Genomic DNA, 7428 nt, shown 5'->3' with positions numbered 1-7428 from the left:
CCTGGCCCTGGCCTGGCCTGGCCTGGCCTGGCCTGGCCCTGGCCCTGGCCTGGCCTGGCCTGGCCCTGGCCTGGCCTGGCCTGGCCCTGGCCCTGGCCCTGGCCTGGCCTGGCCTGGCCCTGGCCTGGCCCTGGCCTGGCCTGGCCTGGCCTGGCCCTGGCCTGGCCCTGGCCTGGCCTGGCCCTGGCCTGGCCTGGCCTGGCCTGGCCTGGCCCTGGCCCTGGCCTGGCCCTGGCCTGGCCTGGCCTGGCCCTGGCCTGGCCTGGCCTGGCCTGGCCCTGGCCTGGCCTGGCCCTGGCCCTGGCCCTGGCCCTGGCCTGGCCTGGCCTGGCCCTGGCCTGGCCTGGCCTGGCCCTGGCCTGGCCTGGCCTGGCCTGGCCTGGCCCTGGCCTGGCCTGGCCCTGGCCTGGCCCTGGCCTGGCCCTGGCCCTGGCCTGGCCTGGCCTGGCCTGGCCTGGCCCTGGCCTGGCCTGGCCTGGCCCTGGCCTGGCCTGGCCTGGCCTGGCCTGGCCTGGCCCTGGCCCTGGCCTGGCCTGGCCTGGCCTGGCCTGGCCCTGGCCTGGCCCTGGCCTGGCCTGGCCTGGCCTGGCCCTGGCCTGGCCTGGCCTGGCCTGGCCTGGCCCTGGCCTGGCCTGGCCTGGCCTGGCCTGGCCCTGGCCTGGCCCTGGCCTGGCCTGGCCCTGGCCCTGGCCTGGCCTGGCCTGGCCTGGCCTGGCCCTGGCCTGGCCTGGCCTGGCCCTGGCCTGGCCCTGGCCTGGCCTGGCCCTGGCCCTGGCCTGGCCCTGGCCTGGCCTGGCCTGGCCTGGCCTGGCCTGGCCTGGCCTGGCCTGGCCCTGGCCTGGCCTGGCCTGGCCCTGGCCTGGCCTGGCCCTGGCCCTGGCCTGGCCTGGCCTGGCCTGGCCCTGGCCTGGCCTGGCCTGGCCCTGGCCTGGCCTGGCCTGGCCCTGGCCCTGGCCTGGCCTGGCCTGGCCCTGGCCTGGCCCTGGCCCTGGCCCTGGCCTGGCCTGGCCTGGCCCTGGCCTGGCCTGGCCTGGCCTGGCCTGGCCCTGGCCTGGCCTGGCCCTGGCCTGGCCCTGGCCTGGCCCTGGCCTGGCCTGGCCTGGCCTGGCCTGGCCTGGCCCTGGCCTGGCCCTGGCCTGGCCTGGCCCTGGCCTGGCCTGGCCCTGGCCTGGCCTGGCCTGGCCCTGGCCTGGCCTGGCCCTGGCCTGGCCTGGCCTGGCCCTGGCCCTGGCCTGGCCCTGGCCTGGCCCTGGCCCTGGCCCTGGCCCTGGCCTGGCCTGGCCCTGGCCCTGGCCTGGCCTGGCCTGGCCCTGGCCCTGGCCTGGCCCTGGCCTGGCCCTGGCCTGGCCTGGCCTGGCCCTGGCCTGGCCCTGGCCTGGCCTGGCCTGGCCTGGCCCTGGCCTGGCCTGGCCCTGGCCTGGCCCTGGCCTGGCCTGGCCTGGCCTGGCCTGGCCTGGCCCTGGCCTGGCCTGGCCTGGCCTGGCCCTGGCCTGGCCTGGCCCTGGCCCTGGCCTGGCCTGGCCCTGGCCTGGCCTGGCCTGGCCCTGGCCTGGCCTGGCCTGGCCCTGGCCCTGGCCCTGGCCTGGCCCTGGCCCTGGCCTGGCCTGGCCTGGCCCTGGCCTGGCCTGGCCTGGCCTGGCCCTGGCCCTGGCCTGGCCTGGCCCTGGCCTGGCCTGGCCTGGCCCTGGCCTGGCCCTGGCCTGGCCTGGCCTGGCCTGGCCCTGGCCTGGCCCTGGCCTGGCCTGGCCCTGGCCTGGCCTGGCCTGGCCCTGGCCTGGCCTGGCCCTGGCCTGGCCCTGGCCTGGCCTGGCCTGGCCCTGGCCTGGCCTGGCCTGGCCTGGCCTGGCCCTGGCCTGGCCTGGCCTGGCCCTGGCCCTGGCCTGGCCCTGGCCTGGCCTGGCCTGGCCTGGCCTGGCCCTGGCCTGGCCTGGCCCTGGCCTGGCCTGGCCCTGGCCTGGCCTGGCCCTGGCCCTGGCCTGGCCTGGCCTGGCCCTGGCCTGGCCTGGCCCTGGCCCTGGCCCTGGCCTGGCCTGGCCTGGCCTGGCCTGGCCCTGGCCTGGCCTGGCCCTGGCCTGGCCTGGCCTGGCCTGGCCCTGGCCTGGCCTGGCCTGGCCTGGCCCTGGCCTGGCCCTGGCCTGGCCTGGCCTGGCCTGGCCTGGCCTGGCCCTGGCCTGGCCCTGGCCCTGGCCTGGCCTGGCCCTGGCCTGGCCTGGCCTGGCCTGGCCTGGCCTGGCCCTGGCCTGGCCTGGCCTGGCCCTGGCCTGGCCTGGCCCTGGCCTGGCCCTGGCCTGGCCTGGCCTGGCCTGGCCTGGCCTGGCCCTGGCCTGGCCCTGGCCTGGCCTGGCCTGGCCTGGCCTGGCCTGGCCTGGCCTGGCCCTGGCCTGGCCTGGCCCTGGCCTGGCCTGGCCTGGCCCTGGCCTGGCCTGGCCTGGCCTGGCCTGGCCCTGGCCCTGGCCTGGCCCTGGCCCTGGCCTGGCCTGGCCTGGCCCTGGCCTGGCCTGGCCTGGCCCTGGCCCTGGCCCTGGCCTGGCCTGGCCTGGCCTGGCCTGGCCTGGCCCTGGCCCTGGCCCTGGCCTGGCCTGGCCTGGCCTGGCCTGGCCTGGCCTGGCCCTGGCCTGGCCTGGCCCTGGCCTGGCCTGGCCCTGGCCTGGCCTGGCCTGGCCTGGCCTGGCCCTGGCCTGGCCTGGCCTGGCCCTGGCCTGGCCTGGCCTGGCCTGGCCTGGCCTGGCCTGGCCTGGCCTGGCCTGGCCCTGGCCTGGCCTGGCCCTGGCCTGGCCCTGGCCTGGCCTGGCCTGGCCTGGCCTGGCCCTGGCCTGGCCTGGCCTGGCCCTGGCCTGGCCTGGCCTGGCCCTGGCCTGGCCTGGCCTGGCCTGGCCTGGCCTGGCCTGGCCTGGCCTGGCCTGGCCTGGCCCTGGCCTGGCCCTGGCCTGGCCTGGCCTGGCCTGGCCTGGCCTGGCCTGGCCTGGCCCTGGCCCTGGCCTGGCCTGGCCTGGCCCTGGCCCTGGCCTGGCCTGGCCCTGGCCCTGGCCTGGCCCTGGCCTGGCCCTGGCCTGGCCTGGCCCTGGCCTGGCCTGGCCTGGCCTGGCCTGGCCTGGCCTGGCCTGGCCTGGCCTGGCCTGGCCTGGCCTGGCCCTGGCCTGGCCTGCCTGGCCTGGCCTGGCCTGGCCTGGCCTGGCCTGGCCTGGCCTGGCCTGGCCTGGCCTGGCCTGGCCTGGCCTGGCCTGGCCTGGCCTGGCCTGGCCCTGGCCTGGCCTGGCCTGGCCTGGCCTGGCCTGGCCTGGCCTGGCCTGGCCTGGCCTGGCCCTGGCCTGGCCTGGCCTGGCCCTGGCCTGGCCTGGCCTGGCCTGGCCTGGCCTGGCCCTGGCCTGGCCCTGGCCTGGCCTGGCCTGGCCTGGCCTGGCCTGGCCTGGCCTGGCCTGGCCTGGCCTGGCCTGGCCTGGCCTGGCCTGGCCTGGCCTGGCCTGGCCTGGCCTGGCCTGGCCCTGGCCTGGCCTGGCCTGGCCCTGGCCCTGGCCTGGCCTGGCCTGGCCCTGGCCTGGCCTGGCCTGGCCTGGCCTGGCCTGGCCTGGCCTGGCCTGGCCTGGCCTGGCCTGGCCTGGCCTGGCCTGGCCTGGCCTGGCCTGGCCTGGCCTGGCCTGGCCTGGCCTGGCCTGGCCTCCTGGCCTGGCCTGGCCTGGCCTGGCCTGGCCTGGCCTGGCCTGGCCTGGCCTGGCCCTGGCCTGGCCTGGCCTGGCCTGGCCTGGCCTGGCCTGGCCTGGCCTGGCCTGGCCTGGCCTGGCCTGGCCTGGCCTGGCCTGGCCTGGCCTGGCCTGGCCTGGCCTGGCCTGGCCTGGCCTGGCCTGGCCTGGCCTGGCCCTGGCCTGGCCTGGCCTGGCCTGGCCTGGCCTGGCCTGGCCTGGCCTGGCCTGGCCTGGCCTGGCCTGGCCTGGCCTGGCCTGGCCTGGCCTGGCCTGGCCTGGCCTGGCCCCTGGCCTGGCCTGGCCTGGCCTGGCCTGGCCTGGCCTGGCCTGGCCTGGCCTGGCCTGGCCTGGCCTGGCCTGGCCTGGCCTGGCCTGGCCTGGCCTGGCCTGGCCTGGCCTGGCCTGGCCTGGCCTGGCCTGGCCCTGGCCTGGCCTGGCCTGGCCTGGCCCTGGCCTGGCCTGGCCTGGCCGGCCTGGCCTGGCCTGGCCCTGGCCTGGCCTGGCCTGGCCTGGCCTGGCCTGGCCTGGCCTGGCCTGGCCTGGCCTGGCCCTGGCCTGGCCTGGCCTGGCCTGGCCTGGCCTGGCCTGGCCTGGCCTGGCCCTGGCCTGGCCTGGCCTGGCCTGGCCTGGCCTGGCCTGGCCTGGCCTGGCCTGGCCTGGCCTGGCCTGGCCTGGCCTGGCCTGGCCTGGCCTGGCCTGGCCTGGCCCTGGCCTGGCCTGGCCTGGCCCCTGGCCTGGCCTGGCCTGGCCTGGCCTGGCCTGGCCTGGCCTGGCCCTGGCCTGGCCTGGCCTGGCCTGGCCTGGCCCTGGCCTAACCCTGGCCTAACCCCTGGCCTGGCCTGGCCTGGCCTGGCCTGGCCTGGCCTGGCCTGGGCCTGGCCTGGCCTGGCCTGGCCTGGCCTAACCCCCTGGCCCTGGCCCTGGCCTGGCCCTGGCCTGGCCCTAACCCTGGCCTGGCCTGGCCTGGCCTGGCCCTGGCCCTGGCCTGGCCTAACCCTGGCCTGGCCTGGCCCTGGCCTGGCCTGGCCCTGGCCTAACCCTGGCCCTAACCCTGGCCCTGGCCCTGGCCTAACCCTGGCCTGGCCTGGCCCCTGGCCTGGCCTGCCCTGGCCCTGGCCTGGCCCTGGCCTGGCCCTAACCCTAACCTGGCCTGGCCTGGCCTGGCCTGGCCCTCAACCCTAACCCTGGCCTAACCCTAACCCTGGCCTAACCCTAACCCTGGCCTAACCCTAACCCTAACCTGGCCTAACCCTAACCTAACCCTGGCCCTGGCCCTGGCCTATAACCCTGGCCTGGCCAGAAAAAATGGCCTGAACCCTCTTGCCTAACCCCTGGCCTGGCCCTAACCCCCCTTCCCCTGGCCCTAACCCTAACCTAACCCTAACCCTGGCCGGGCTTGGCCTGGCCTAACCCTCCCTGGCCTACCCATTCGGAAAGGGTGTATTTTCAAAATGGATCCTGGTTTTCATCCCTGGCCTAACCCTAACCCTAACCCTAACCCTAACCCCTAACCCTAACCCTAACCCTGGCCCTAACCCTAACCCTAACCCTAACCCTGGCCTAACCCTGGCCTAACCCTGGCCTAACCCTAACCCCTAACCCTAACCCTGGCCCTAACCCTAACCCTAACCCTAACCCTAACCCCCTAACCCTAACCCTGGCCCCTAACCCTGGCAGCCTGGCCTGGCCCACAGGAAGGACCTGAACCCCTGCAGTGGCCTGGCCTGGCCGTGCCCTACTGGCCTGGCCTACCTGGCCTAACCTAGGATCTTCAGAAAAAATGTTATTCTGGCCCTAACCCTAATCCCTAACCCTAACCCCTAACCCCTAACCCTAACCCTAACCCTAACAGACCTGGTAACCTAACCTAACCCTGGCCTAAACCCTAACCTAACCCTAACCGTAACCCTGGCCCTGGCCCTACCCCCTGGCCCTGGCCTAACCCTAAAACCCTAATCAAACCTGTGGTTTTCATCCCTAATCCTAACCCTACCCTAACCCTAACCCTAACCCTAACCCTAACCCTAACCTAAGGGTAACCTAACCCTAACCCTAACCTGGCCTAACCCCTAACCCTAACCCTAACCTTCTGGCCTAATTCACGAAAACCCCTGGCCTGGCGAACCATTCCTAAGGTCCTAACCCTAACCCTAACCCTAACCCTAAACCTGGCCAATCCCTTACCCTAACCCTAACCCTAACCCTGGCCAAGTCCCTAACCCCTAACCCTAACCCTCCCTAACCTAATCCTTTTAAATCGTGGTTTTCATCCCTATTCCTAACCCTAACCCTAACCCTAACCCTAACCCTAACCCCTAACCCTAACCCTAACCTAACCCTAACCCTAACCCTAACCCTAACCCTAACCCTAACCCTAACCCTAACCCTAACCCTAACCCTAACCCTAACCCTAACCTAACCCTAACCCTAACCCCCTAACCCTATCCCCCTAACCCTAACCCTAACCCTAACCCTAACCCTATCCCTAACCCTAACCCTAACCCTAAACCCTAACCCTAACCCCCTAACCCTAACCCCTAACCCTAACCCTAACCCTAACCCTAACCCTAACCCTAACCCTAACCCTAACCCTAACCCTAACCTAACCCTAACCCCTAACCCTAACCCCCTGGCCCTAACCCCTAACCCTAACCTAACCTAACCCTAACCCTAACCCTAACCCTAACCCCCTAACTAACCCTAACCCTAACCCTAACCCTAACCCTAACCCTAATCTTCAACCCTAAATGTAACCCTAACCCTAAACCTAACCTAACCCAACCCTAACCCTAACCCTAACCCTAACCCTTAACCCTAACCCTAACCCAGACAGGGTAACCCTAACCCATAACCCTAATCCCTAACCCTAACCCTAACCTAACCCTAACCCTAAAAGTTATTCCCTAGGGTGTAACCTCTTCACAATAATCAGAATCCCTATTTTCAACCTCTTCCTAACAATAACAGACAACCCTGAGACCCCTTCCCTAAAAAGTTATTCAAGAATATGTAACCTCTCATGTGTAATCAGACATTCCCTAACCCTAGACCTCTTCACAATACAATAACAGACAGAGTGAGACCTCTTCACAATAACAGACAGGGTGAGACCTCTTCACAATACAATAACAGACAGAGTGAGACCTCTTCACAATAACAGACAGAGTGAGACCTCTTCACAATACAATAACAGACAGAGTGAGACCTCTTCACAATAACAGACAGAGTGAGACCTCTTCACAATAAAATAACAGACAGAGTGAGACCTCTTCACAATAACAGACAGAGTGAGACCTCTTCACAATAACAGACAGGGTGAGACCTCTTCACAATAACAGACAGAGTGAGACCTCTTTGTTACACACTGAATGATGATCATTTCCATTCAGTCGCCAGATGAGTTTTTAATTCTGTGAATACAAACAGAAAGACAGTCTCGGGTGAATATCTTCCACTGCTGCTATCCTGTGTGATCCTACATCAGTGAAACCATCTAATACAACTGTAATTAGGTTAAACAAAATATAAATACACAACCTAAAATGTACAGCTTAACATAACTAATAAAGCACTGCTTATCACCAGCACAGGACAACACATGTATCTGTGTACAGGGTTAGGGTTAGGTTACACATGTATCTGTGTACAGGGTTAGGGTTAGGTTAGGGTTAGGTTACACATGTATCTGTGTACAGGGTTAGGTTACACATGTATCTGTGTACAGGGTTAGGGTTAGGTTACACATGTA

Source organism: Anoplopoma fimbria, chromosome 18, assembly GCF_027596085.1.
Source record: "Anoplopoma fimbria isolate UVic2021 breed Golden Eagle Sablefish chromosome 18, Afim_UVic_2022, whole genome shotgun sequence".
NCBI lineage: Eukaryota > Metazoa > Chordata > Actinopteri > Perciformes > Anoplopomatidae > Anoplopoma > Anoplopoma fimbria.
Note: the sequence above shows the minus strand (reverse complement) of the source record.